Source organism: Ursus arctos, unplaced genomic scaffold, assembly GCF_023065955.2.
Source record: "Ursus arctos isolate Adak ecotype North America unplaced genomic scaffold, UrsArc2.0 scaffold_6, whole genome shotgun sequence".
NCBI classification, from domain to species: domain Eukaryota; kingdom Metazoa; phylum Chordata; class Mammalia; order Carnivora; family Ursidae; genus Ursus; species Ursus arctos.
The window spans coordinates 27,922,974-27,936,796 of record NW_026623078.1 but is presented as its reverse complement, the minus strand read 5'-3'; the positions used below and the strand labels follow the sequence as shown (position 1 = coordinate 27,936,796).

The 13,823-nt window shown below is 41.6% G+C and overlaps 1 long non-coding RNA gene across 1 annotated transcript in view; it reads right to left on the bottom strand.

The window, feature by feature from the left end:
• Positions 1 to 7,108: 7,108 nt before the first annotated feature.
• Positions 7,109 to 13,823, bottom strand: part of LOC123000840 (uncharacterized) — a 143,737-nt gene continuing 137,022 nt past the window's right edge. The window contains exon 11 of the long non-coding RNA XR_007188095.2: positions 7,109 to 8,777. This is a non-coding gene — a long non-coding RNA (uncharacterized LOC123000840). The remainder of the gene's footprint in view (positions 8,778 to 13,823) is intronic.

The window sequence follows — 13,823 nt, the reverse complement described above, 5'->3', positions numbered from 1 at the left end:
TTTTTTCATCAAGGTGTTAGCAAACTTAGTTCTCCCCATAATGCTGGTTAAGTGTTTAAAATACCCATGATGAGGCACGCAGACCAAGTTAGTCTTAGCTCTCTCTGCCTTCCAGAGTTTCAGCTACAGGACAAAACAACAAAAGCAAAACCAACAAACAATATACATTGTTCTTAGAAGGGACACAACACAGCTTTCTCCGCTGATGCTACTTCCACAAGTTTACATAATGAAACTCAGTCTTTATCTCAACCAAGTAGTAAAACTTCCTATCATCTTGTGAAAAAAAATCACTTTTAGTTTTATCTAAACTAACTTTTGGGGACAAAAGACAAACTGGATGTATGAATAGACTGAAATAATGAACACTTTCTTCTCTCGAGCTTTTAAGATTTTTTTTGTCTTTTTCTGATTATACCAATAATAAAACTCAACAGTGTTTGAACATAGAGTAAATTAAAGCTGAAGCCTGAGAGAGGCCTTGTAGACAACCATTGAGTAGGGTCTGTTACTGTGCGTTTATAAGCAATTGTCAAGCTCCTGTCGTTTCTAGGGGAAATGGTGGTGCAAAAATTATTCCTCTGCTCTCGGGGAATGAAAATCACATAAACTGTCTCCTATAAATCATATTTTGCTCATCTAAGTGGATCAGACGAGGCAGAAGGAGAGGGGCTCTCCATGGCAAGGAGCTTTGATCATTTTGATCAAACACAGACCACCTCTCAGCCTTCTGAGTGCCACCATGCATCATACACATTTTCAATATTGTGTCATAATAGCTACCAGTCATTGTAGCTGAGATAAAAAAGGGATTGTAATTAAACATATGATTGGATCCAGACATTTTAATCATGCCCTCTCTCTATTTTGCAAAGCAGGCCTGCTGTCTTTTCAGCAGTCCCCTGGAACCGCCCTAGGATGACAATTTGCATGCTAACTGAAGTCATGTACCGTGCAGATTACACGAGGACATCTGTTGCTTATTGTTTGGGTCCTCTGCTTTTCAAACTCCAATATGAAAATGCAGAAAGTAAAAGGCAAATTATGGAGCCTGGGGCAAGAGAGCAGACTGAGTGATTTTTCTTTCTCTCTCACGATGCCTCTAGAGGGGACTATTACAGAAACTAAAAATGTCCCCGTTTGCCATCCCACCCCCGCCCCGGCCTTACAACAAAATCAATGCCCATGAAATGATGCTGTTTCCCAGCAGCTTCTTGTCTTAGTCTTGTTCACATCGGCCAGAAAGAGACCCATTCCCAGCTCAAAGGTCTCCAAACACAAGAGAGAAGGGGGCAGGGCCGCTCTGACTCCAGAACAGGCAGGAGAAAGAGACAGTGCCCAAAACATCTTACGTTGCACAGAGACGCTACCAATCGGCTTGGTAAATATCCTTCCCTACCCAGTAAAGACTGGGGAGTATGAAGTATCCAAGGGCAAAGGAATTGTGTCACGTAAACACATAAGGTATCATTACAGACATGACTTTCTCAAAAGAGCCCACGTTAGCAAACCCTGCAGGGGTGGGACTGCTGGAGTGCAGCCGCGGGGTGGCTTCCCCGGCTTTCTTCTGGGCAAAGGCGAAGCATAGAATTGAGATTCAGAAAACATTTCTTATCGGCTGGCAGGTGCCGGCACCATCAGGGATGTTTTCTCCAATCCTCACAATACCCAGTGTTGGAGAATTTTCCGCCTTTGGAAATGAAGAACCTACAATTCGGAAAGAGTCAATCACTTGCTAAGGTTGCCCAGCTGGGTTACAGACCAGGGCTGATTCCTCTCTGGGTGCCCGATGCTCTTCATCACGCCACACTGCTCCCCTGCCTGCTCGGGCTACTTTTCTATCCGCCACCCTGCACAAAGTTTCTAACTTGGAGAAAACCTATCCTCTTTGTCTTTTGAGGGATGTACTTAGCTTTTGCTTCCACAAAGGACAGGCAAAATATTTGCTTCATTGTTCGAATAAGTCCAAGTTGAGAACTTACCTTTCTAGGTAACTTCAGGCTGTCTGGATGCTGGAGGGAACGTTTCGACCACAAGAGTTGCCTGAGTGGCCTAGGGTCACTACGAGAGTGAAAGAGACTACTGCCCCCTTCACTGTTCCCCCATGCACTCAAATCCAAATTCAAGTACTATTTTTTGAGCACTGACTATATATTGGGCATACACACTGATATTAATTCGCTTTGCAATCTTCCAGCTACCCCGTGGGGTGGGTGGCAACAGCCCTACCATCCCCCAAGCCTGAAGTGAGGCTCAGGGTCAGGACAGGGATTGCTGCTGGCGACGGAGATGAGGTCAAACGTGGTCTTGACCACAGGCTATTCCCCACCCCCACACCTGTCTCCATCGCCCCCACAGCTGTTTCTTATTCTGCCCGCGCTCTCTCTCATACTGTTGACGAGTTCAGAGTCTCATCTACCTGCCATCCTCTTTCCCAACATCGAAGCTCCCTTACTCTGCCCCCAAAACCCTCATCCAACTCCTTGGTCCCCCTACAGCAAGGGTTTGCAAACTTTATTGTGCTTGACAATCACCTAAAAAGCTTGTCCATTCCCCTCTGCCCATCCCCAGAAACTCCAATTCAGTAGGTCAGGGTGGGACTTGAGACTCTGCTTTTCTCCGACAGGCTCACAGGTGATGCCAATGCTGCTGGTCTGGAGGTCACCCTTTGAGAACCACTGCCAACCTGACCTCTAGGCCCTCCGCTACTCTCCCACTGCTGGAGGCCCCCCTCCTCACTGGCCCTGCCAGGCAGATGTGTTCTGACCTGCCATGCCCCAGCTTGGTTTCAGTGAAAAGCCTCCATTCTCACAGGCTTCCTCTTTACTCTAGAAGGGAGCATGGAGCAGCTCTGCTTAAGAGCATTTTCTCCGTGTGGCATGGTAGAAGTTCCAGGGATCTTAGCGTCACACTTCCACCACTGGATGTAGCCTTGAGCAAATTATATACCTCCCTCTGCCTCTGATTCCTCAGTCTCAAAACTGGCATTAAAATATGTACCTTATAAGACATGGTCAAGACCAAAGGAAAGAGCACAGTAATACTCTTCCTGCAGAATAGATGATTCCTGATCCAGAATATTTGCCCAGTACAAATTCATCCTCTTCTTTCTCCTCTTGGACCGTGTGCAGTTCCGGGTCGGACTCCACGTGCTGCGATGGCAGTTGAGCACAGACCGAAAGATGCCAAGACAATGAAGACAGCAAGCTCCTAACAGCGACATTCAAGGCATGTTTTGGAAACCGTGCCCGTGCCTTCCCTCCTGACCGCTTTATCACTTGGGTTTGGAGTGAGGGGAATTTGATTCTGCCACAACATTTGCTAGACATTTTTAGAGGGACACAAGAGGCAGGACCCTTAATGTGAGGTGTTCTTTGTCCTTGGACATCCTCCCTGAGGATGTGCGGGGACCTCAAGCTGAGGGGGGTGCCCCAGCTTAGCCCCTAAAAAGAGCCCTGAAGCCAAAAATTCCTTGGGCCTTTTAATTTTTAAAAATACCCTAGTCTCTGAAATTTTGTAAATATTTATATGTGTTAGTACATTTTTTAATCTTTCAATTTCTGCTTTGTATTGTTTTGTGGAATATTTATTTTCTCTGCTTTCTTTGTCTTAGTTTTTACCATATAGACTAACTACATTTTTGCTTCTTTATTTGTCTGCTTATTTTAATTTCATGTATCTCATGGGCACTTTTTCATATAATTTTTATTACACATACAAGATAATATCAGAGAAATCACATATTAAAACAAGCAAGATGAATAATTTCAAAAAATCCTACTCCCACTCACCCAAAGATAATCACAAGCAACACCTATGTATACATTTTCAGACTATTTTCCTGGCAAAATATTCTGTTTCCTCTTAGTTTGTCTACTTTTATCCTTTTAAACTATGTATATTCTTATTTTGTCATTTTTCTAAGTCTCCAGCTTAGCTTTCTCACCTTTGCTGTCTTGGTTTCATTGTCTACACCATATTTCAGTTTTTCTTAGCCTGACACGGGGTTAGTTTTCTAATAGTTTTCTCGTACTATTTATCTTCATTCCAGCTTTTAAGTATAGTCCTTGTTATTACTTTAATTTTTTCATTTACTTTGCTTATTTTTATGTAGGGGGGTTTATTTTCAATTTTTTTCATTCTGCATCTATGAATGACCCACAGAAGGATTCTCCACACAGGAACTGTTGAAAACTCACACTGCAACAGTCCCTCAAGCTCCTCATAATGGAGATCAAATCCTCCCTCAATGTTGAGTCACTGTAAATCACTGAAATTTATTTGAAGCAAGTAAGGAAACCCGGGATTATAATAATTCTACCCAGGCAGGCAGCATGGTTGGGCCACTAGAGCCATATGACTTCCACCCACATCTCCTCCAACCCCACACAATGGGAGTGATATGACCCAACATATATATAATATATATGGCATATATAATCACAGACATTCAGAAAGAATTGGTTGTTTCACAACACGATGCGAAGGAGAGAAGGAGGCTACATTCAGGGTAAAGCGTCTCTGATTTGAACAAGGACCCCGATGATATTGAACTTTCCAATAATACTCCATGAACAGAGCCATTACTACTGGCTCCTCAACCAAGAATTTGTAATCCTACATCCACTTGTCTCCATACTACCACCAATGATATGACCCATCATTTATTTAAGCAGAGTGCCCAAAGAACCCTCTTAGTATCTGAGTCTCCCCAACTCTACCCCTTTATTAAGAAAACCAAAGGTAAGTTAATGTAGGCATGAGCGTCCCTTGCAGGGTTTACATCCCACAACAATGACTGCTTCAGGGTTTGTTATTTTGTTTTGTTTCATTTTGTTTTTAAATAGGCTCCATGCCCAGTGTGGATCTCAACATGGGGCCCAAACTCACAACCTTGAGATCAAGACCTGAGCTGAGGCCAAGAGCAGATGCCCAGCCAACTGAGTCACCAGGCACACCTGTATATGTGTGTGTGTGTGTATACACACACAAACACACACACACACACACACACACACCTGTTTTCCACCCCAAAAGTCTTAAGATACAGAGGAGTGGATCAATCATTTTCTTCCCATAGAACTAGATGCCATTTTGGACTGGCTTGGATCCCTGAAAAATAACCTGATTAGTCTGATTACCCTGACTTAATATTTCTTTCACTTTCTATGCTTCATATGTCAGCCAGCTGGAGGCCAACTCAAGAGAGGAATTCACTCTTTCGGGTGTTATTGTCTCCATGACATCCCCATCTACCAACCAGCTGTCTACCACCATAGTGCCCTCCCCTCCCCTTCATCCAGCTAAGGTTTTGAGTTCCTGAGACATCCTCATTTTGCATTAACTATCCTTAGCCATTTCATGTTTCACTTAGCCACTTATTTCTTACTCCCCTTTAGGCTAATTGTTTGGTCTGAAAGGCCTAAAAACTTTCATATCAAAAAGAACAAAGCCATTCCATGCTTTTATCTGAATAAATTAGACTGCTCACTTCTGTCAAGTCATACAACTAACAATACTAAGATGAGTTATTCCAAACTCACCAGAGTCTCTGAAAATTCCCTTCTTATAAACAACATTCTTCTTGTGGAATGTGGCTGAATAAAATCCTCAATGTAAAGATCCAAAACTGACCCCTTTTCATCTGGAGGTTAGGAAGGACACCATCTTGGCAGTTTTAAGGAGGACTTATCCTCACAACTATGAGGATGGACCGGTCCTCCAATCTCAGACCCTGGTAGACCTCAGACGCTGAACTCCAAGATTTGTGGAATGAAAACCTTTCCTTCTCATCTTGATTTTCTAATAAGCTACAAAGAATATGCCTTGATGTTCATATTCAATCAGAAGCCAAAATGCCCCACTTGTTTATTTGAAAACTCCCCCTATTTTCCATACCTAGCTGCTGAGAAGAATTTTTTGCAGCTCATGAAATCATAAATAATACCACTTACTTTAGAAATCATCTAGGTCAGTCCTTCTCTTTTACAGATAAGGAAAGTGAGGCTCAGAAAAGTGAAATGAATTTCCCAAAACCACAGGGTTAAGAGCAGAATAAAGTCAAGAATCCAGGCCTTGGTGTTTTCAGGTCAGAGATTTTTCCCACTTAAGACACAGTTCTTCCCACCTGCAGTGAACACTGACCACCTGCCTACCCCGGCCAGAGCCACTAAATGCAGCTGTCAGCTTCTTGCCGATTGACTTGGATCAAACCTCGCAAAAGCTTATGTTGTTCAAGCTGGGACAGCTTCCATGGCAGACTTAGAAATAGCCACCTATGTCCTATTAAAGAAAGGAGACAACACAGAAATAAGATTCTCCCATATGTTGCACTTCTTTCTCCCCCAGTGTCTGGTAAGGCGCTGCTTACAAGTCTATCGCCCAACTAAACCAAAAGCCTCTCAAAGGCAGCCCCTCTGTCTTCGTTCATAATTATTTGTCTTTCCATTTTAGTCATCTTTATATCCCCAACACCCAATATCGCCTCACACATTATTAAAATAATGTCTTTTATGTCACATACTTTCTATGGAGGCAAATGAGCTGCTCAGAAGTTCCTTGTGTGGCCACGTTACTGGTTCTCGTTAACTGGGATACGGAAGTCCACTGGCTGTCTGCCTGTCAGGACAGCGGCACATTCCCAGCCCTCTTAGGGATTACACAGAAATCACTCAGTATCTGATTCTATCCCCTTGCCTCCAACAACTCTTCTACAACTTCCTTCCTGGTACCTTAAGGAAGTTCACATGTGATAGCATGGTCCTTCCCAGGCTGACACCACTGGCTTGATTTCCTCCCCAGCCTTTCTTGCACCCCCCCCACCCCCCCACCCAGGGCCAAGTTCACTGATGCTGTTTCCTTTGCAACACCTTGTTTTCTCTACCTCATGATGCCCTTCCTCATCTTCATCCAGTAAACTCATCAGACTTAACATCGTGCTAAATAACTACTCCTCCATACATACTTCATGCTCCCTTCTCTGAGCTCCCATAAGGTTTCGTAATACTATTGTCGTTTACAAGTTTTGTCTCTGAAGAACCACCTGGGAGGGTATTAATTCTTTTTTTTTTTTTTTTTTTTTTTTTTTTTTTTTGATGAGGGTATTCATTCCTGGGAAAGTCAGAGACTTAATAAGGTAGTTATTGTAGCAAGTCTGTGGGTCCCCAGAAATGCAAATCATCAACTTTAGGTAAAGTTGATACCTTTATACTTCTTGGCTGTATCTTCGAGACAGAGGGGACATATGTGTTCATTTATTCAACTGGTAGGTATCAAGTGCCTCACACGTGCTAGCCACGGCTCCAAGAGCTGGGGATACAGCCGTAAGCCAGGGGCCCATGGCCTGATAGAGAAAATAACAAAGAGCCTTTACAGGGGAGTCTCCTCAGCAAAACATTGCCCGGGGTTAGTTAGGTCTTAGCCCCATTACTTTATTAGAGAATTTGCAGAAAAGTGACCCATTAATAAGCTTTGAGTTGAAAAAAGAACCAAAACCAATTTCAACCAGGAAAACACTGCACTCTCATTCTCTAGCTCTGCCCCACTTGGTTAAATGACATGTGTCATGGTTACAATTAAGGGAGGAACTGTTGAAGAATGGTTCACTATTTCACGAGATTTTTTTTTTCCTACTTTTTTCTTTGTAAGCCTTTGCCTTTGAAGCTTCCTGCTTCAAGACCTTTATGTTATACAGGAGAGGATCAGGCCAATGACTTCTAAAGCTGGGATGAAAACGCCCAGAATTTTATGGAGTTTCTGAGCATTGATTCCCTTAATGACCCAAAAATCAGCCTTGTGTGAAAGCGATCACATGCAAAACACAGCAACGCTTTTTGAAGCACCAGACAGGACTTGAGTGTGATGTGCTCACTAACTTGGAAATTGCTCAAAAGGTTTGCTTTGAAGTACATGGCTGAGCACAGCCCATGGATGCCAAACGTCATCCCCTCTCAGCTGATCGAACTGGTGCCAAAATGAGACCCTCGCCCTATGAGACCCTCCGCTTGGGCAGCCTAACACAGCCCTAAATGGAGAAATCACCTCCTGCTGCCCAGGCAGGAGGAGCTTCATTGGACCGAACGCAAAGCCGTTTCCATGGGAATAGGCATCTGAGCGATGTGGCAGCCCCATCCCACTGCTCAGCCCGGGCTCCCCTCTGGTTCCTACTTCCATGTCTGCGTGTCTCCCAGCCTCGGTGCTCAGGACCTGGAGCTGCACGTCGCCATTCATTTCTCAGAGCGGGAGCTTCAGCCTTCTCACCTACCTGTGCTTTCAGGGGTGTTGAAGCTCCACCCGGTTGCTCATGTAAAGGCGAGTACGTTTCTTTACTGCAGTTACAATTATATCAAGAAGAAAGAATAAAAAGGGAGACTTCGATAAAACAGAAGTTGCCTGTTCAGTGCCAATGCTTTGCCTTTTATTTTAGTCCATTTCACATAAATTCACTCAAAGATACAACAAACAGAATTAGAGAGCTGTCAGTAGAGGGACGGAACATGCTGAAAACAAAAATAAATAAATACCATGGGAAATATTTTTTAAAAACTCAAAAACTTACTAGAACATTAGTCTTTATCCTAATCATTAAATTAAATTAAAATCATTTAAAACAAACTCTTACCAAGTCCAATTAGCCCATTCCTCATGATCTGTAAGCTATGGTCAACCACGACTTCCCTGGCATGAGCATGGCAGTATGACCGGCAACACAGAGCCTATCAGGACATGACAGAACTTACTGAAATGACAGGGAATTCCTTATGTGGTATCCCAGTGACCTGAAAAAAAGGAGTGGAATTCTTAGGTCCTTGTGATAGCCAGTATTCAATTAAAGAATCTGATTCGGTGTCGTCACATCCATGTTTTCTTAAGCATTTGAAATGCTCTGCTAAAAATTTTTACATTTGACAGTTGAACATGGAAACCCAAACCAACCCAGCTTTTTAAAATTGATCTCATGTATCTCTGAACACCAATTCAAAAACTGCTGAGAGTTTGCTTCGATTTGGAACATTCGGAACCACAGAAAAAGATACATGGTTAATTCTTTAAGTGTATCTAGAATGCCCTTCTTTTGTGACGGTAACAATAACAATAATACCACACATTTGCTTGCCACTTTACAATTCACAAAGTAGTTTTCCATGCATCCTATCTTCTGGGAGCCTGTAAGTTCCAGCAAGGCAGGACCGAGTTGTCTTATTCAGGCCTGTGTCCCTCATGCCTGCTGCAGTTAAATGCTAACTACCTTTGTTTTTATATAATGAGTAATTTCATTCAAGTAGGCATACCAGGTAGAAATATCCTTATTCTAGAGATCAGAGGAGTTAAATGATATGTACACAGAAAGATAATAAGTGGTCAAGCTGGTATCGGGGCCAGGCCTTCTGGTCCCAGATCCATTTCCCTTGCCATTGATAACACTATGTCATCATGCATAATATATTTTTTCAGCAGTTGTTAATCCACAAACTGTTAGGTTTTTTTTTACGGTGTCACTGGATCCATGTGAAAAGAGTATGGGCTATATAGCTTTCCCATTTTGTTGATGTGAAAAGTGAGATTCCGCTGGGTCCCAATCACCCCACTACCAAGCAGCAGAGGCGGGGCTGCAGCCGAGATCGCCAGAGTCTATGTCCAGGGCCCTTCTCTCTGCGAGGTCTCATTACTCTTCCCAAGCCTTCAAGGGGCAGCTCTCTCGTTTCTGCATTTAATGACACTGCCTCTAGCTCCCAAGGGCTCATCCTCCTGTGACAGACTCAGACATGTGCACCGCTGACCATATGATAAACCCGAGCCTGACAAACACGAAAATGGGACACAAAGAAGGCAGAAAGTTCTGTCAGTCCAACAAGAAACTAAGGCATGTAGGGACACAAAGTATAACCCTGATTCTGCCTCCAATTTACTTTTTAATCATGACTAAAACACCTACTTTTGATTTCTTAGCCTATAAAAAGGGGGAAAAATAAATAGGAGGCTAAATTTTATTTAATCCCATCTTTTTTTTTTAGAATCTATCCTTTCCAGCTTAAACTTAAATAAATTAAAAGCTATTTAATTTCTGAACAGATGCTACTTAGACTTACTGTGATGATCATTTTGCCATATTTACAAATACCAAATCGTCATGTGGTACACCTGAAACTAATATAATGTTATACATCACTTAAACCTCAATTATAAAAATTATTTTCCTACCTTTAGACCTGCGTCCTTGTAACACAGGCCACTTCATCTAACCCCCACTAACAGAACCCTCATCTTGTTCAGAGGCCATGTGCCTATTTACCATACGCCTCCTACTTATCTAAGTGGTGGCTCTCTGCACCATTGTGCATTAGAATCACCCTGGTGCTTTTTAAAAATACTTACTGCCTTGTGGCTGCCCAGATCGGTTAGATTAAAAACTCTATCCACTTTTTTTCTCAGCAGAATGAGACAGCTGGGTTTATTTCACTTAATAATGATAAGTAATTTTATCTCTATAACTTTCTTATAGTGAATTAAGGCACTTCAATTTTCCCTATCTAGAGTCAATCAACAACCGTCTGTAGAAAATTTCTAATTTAATGTGAAATAACCTGAAATTTCTTCACAACTTTTGAGGGGAGTAAACTGTGCACAAAATTCACTGAGCACTACAAATAAAATTAACATCACCTTTTTTTCTTGGAAGAGAGTTAGTGAAAAAGAATGAGAGAGAAATTGGTTCACTTTAATAGATGATTATTTTTAATTGGAGAAAAGGTGCCATGTTCTAGGGAAAACTGAAATGCTTCTTAGCAGCTACCAATATAAGCTACTGCAGCGACATGTATATTTTGCAAAATGTATAATAGGAATGAATGCAGTGGCTATTTTTAAAAACATGGTTTTGGTGGGGGGAATATGGTGCCACTTCCAAAAAAAGGAGCACTGGAGTTTGAAACTGACCACTTTGTCACTAAATTACTTTGATAGTTTCAAGGGACTGAATTTGTAAATGACATGAAACAGCTACTACAAGAACAAAATTGTCTGATTCCTGTTACTTTGTGGTTGCTCCATCTTTCAGTGACAAAGGCATTTTCTAGAAGTCACTGAGAATCATGTATGAACACATTAAGTTGTTTTCCACCATGAAAAACAGATCAAAAGGACTCCCTGAAGCCATGTCTGTCCTTTATTTCTGCTAGTATAATTACTAATCTACTTGGTGGAACACTGGTATTTTACTTTTGCCTAGGTTCGTGATTATATTACTTTTTTTACCCTCCTGTCTAAAATGCCAGCAGTAGGCCAGAAGAGCTCAGTGACTTTGGTCATAATAAAATTTTTAAATTAAGAGTGACATACAGATCTCATGGCACGGCAGAGACAAGAAAAGGACTGGGAGCCGGCTCATTTATGTATGAGCTACAGCATGATACATACTCATTATATAGGAGTTGCAAACAACTTTACGGGCTACAGTATCTTTTTTTTTTTTTTTTAAGATTTTATTTATTTATTTGACAGAGAGAGAGCCAGCCAGCGAGAGAGGGAACACAAGCAGGGGGAGTGGGAGAGGAAGAAGCAGGCTCATAGCTGAGGAGCCTGATGTGGGGCTCGATCCCAGAACGCCGGGATCACGCCCTGAGCCGAAGGCAGACGTTAACCGCTGTGCCACCCAGGCGCCCCTACAGTATCTATGAATAAAGAAATACAAAGAAAAAGTGATCTTCGGGGGAAATCCTTAAAATGTTTTTAAAAAAAGTTTCTCACTCTGACACTATTGAATGTAGTCAATTTTATCAGAATGATATTGTTGTATCACTATTCATCCTTTTCTTCTGTGCTCACTAACCATCAGGCACTGCCAATACAGAAAAAGAGAGCAGTGGGGGAGAAAGTTGCACCAACAGCTACATTCATGGTATTACACATGGGAACGGTCATGGACTGTTTCAATGCCACCCAAGAAATGCTTGTCCCACAAGAAGCTGTCCTGTTGCTCAAAACATCTGCACGTGAATCTGTTGGGTGCTTGTTAGACACACAAATTCCTGAGCTCCTCTCCACCCTGAAGGAATCACAATCTCTGCAGGTGGAATCCAGAAATCACTACTTAACACACTCTTCAGGCAATTCTTATTCACAGGAAAATCTGAGAGCAAGCGGACTCAAAATGGACCCAAATTTATCCATATTGTCTCTAGTCCTTTAAAGAAAAAGAAGGTGTTTGCATCTGACTCTGACCCCAGGAACTAAATGTTGGTGTACATCTTAAGCTCGGTAGGAAAGTATTCATTTTCCATTTCAGATAGAAAGCATTAGGGGGCGGGGGCAGGGTGGCAAACCATCAGTACAATTGGAGGACTTAAAAGCAGAGTCCCGGTGTTCCTTGAGACAGTTGAAGTCATTACTGCTAATCACTCGGAGAGAAAGCACATGCACCAAAGAGCATGCGAAATGCCTGCAGGTCTGTAGAAGTCCCTCAATTGAGACATGCTTCATGTAGAAATGGATAATTAGAGAGTGCATGTTCAATTAAATTTGAGGATCTATGAGGTACTAAGAAATATAGAGTGCTAAAAGGCTGGTTACAGAAACATTTGTTATTGCTAAGTATGAAAAAAAAGAACTCTTTTGAAGTCTGAAGTCTAGAGCGCATCTTTAATGCTACTTCAATGGAGGTAGCGTCTTGGATTTGGTAACTATTGTTTAATCTAGCATTTTTTTTTTTAAGTAGAAATAACTTAATTACAAACAGCATAGGCTCTTAACATGGATTTAATGATGATGGGAGAGGTGGGATTATTGCTCACCAAATGAATTAAAATATATTTCTTAAGGGGCGCCTGGGTAGCACAGTCGTCAAGCGTCTGCCTTCGGCTCAGGGCGTGATCCCGGTGTTCCAGGATCGGGTCCCACAACAGGCTCCTCTGCTGGGAGTCTGCTTCTTCCTCTCCCACTGCCCTGCTTGTGTTCCCTCTCTCGCTGGCTGTCTCTCTGTCACATAAATAAATAAAATCTTTTAAAAAAATAAAAAATAAAAAATTATATACATATGTATATATATATATATATATGTATACATATATATATATTTCTTAAATTCCATTTTGAGCAACAATCCCAACCAACCCCCTATCCTGCAATGCATACATTCAAAGGTACCAACTCGGGAATGCTGTGACATTGTATTGTGTTTGTTTCTGATGGGGGAGACAACTCCACTTTGTCTTCTCATTTAAATCACTGTATATAGAAGCAGTGCACAATATTGAGTGATAAAAACTCTCAGGCAATTAAAATTTGCTCAACTAATCAAAAAATAGGTATCAAACTTTCAGGTCCTAATAATTTTTCTTGAACTTGCAACGAAGAATACCTGAGTAACAGATAGCCCATGTACTTCATATCTTAATTTCACATCTGAAAGGAAGGAATCCAGCCTATTGCTACAACTTGTACAAATATTCGTTAATGTCTTCCCAGGACAATACATAAAGAGACATTCTAGCTATGACATGACTTTTATAACACTCCCAGTAGTTTTAGGATGAACTGTAGAATATACAAATGCAAGAAAAATAATTCATTCAATGATTTTTTTACATGACTACAATGTTTCTAGATGGTATTTTCTACATACTTGAGATACCTCAGTGAACAACAAAGAGAGAAAAAAATTGTGCCTCCATGCTACTTGGGAAAAACAATAAATATAATTTATAAAGTAAATTATGCAGTATATAAGATTGTGATTAATGCTGTGGAAAAAAATAGATCAGAGTAAGAGGGTTTGGAAGTGAGAGGGTGGCGAGGTAGTTTACAATGTAAATAGGATTATCAGGATA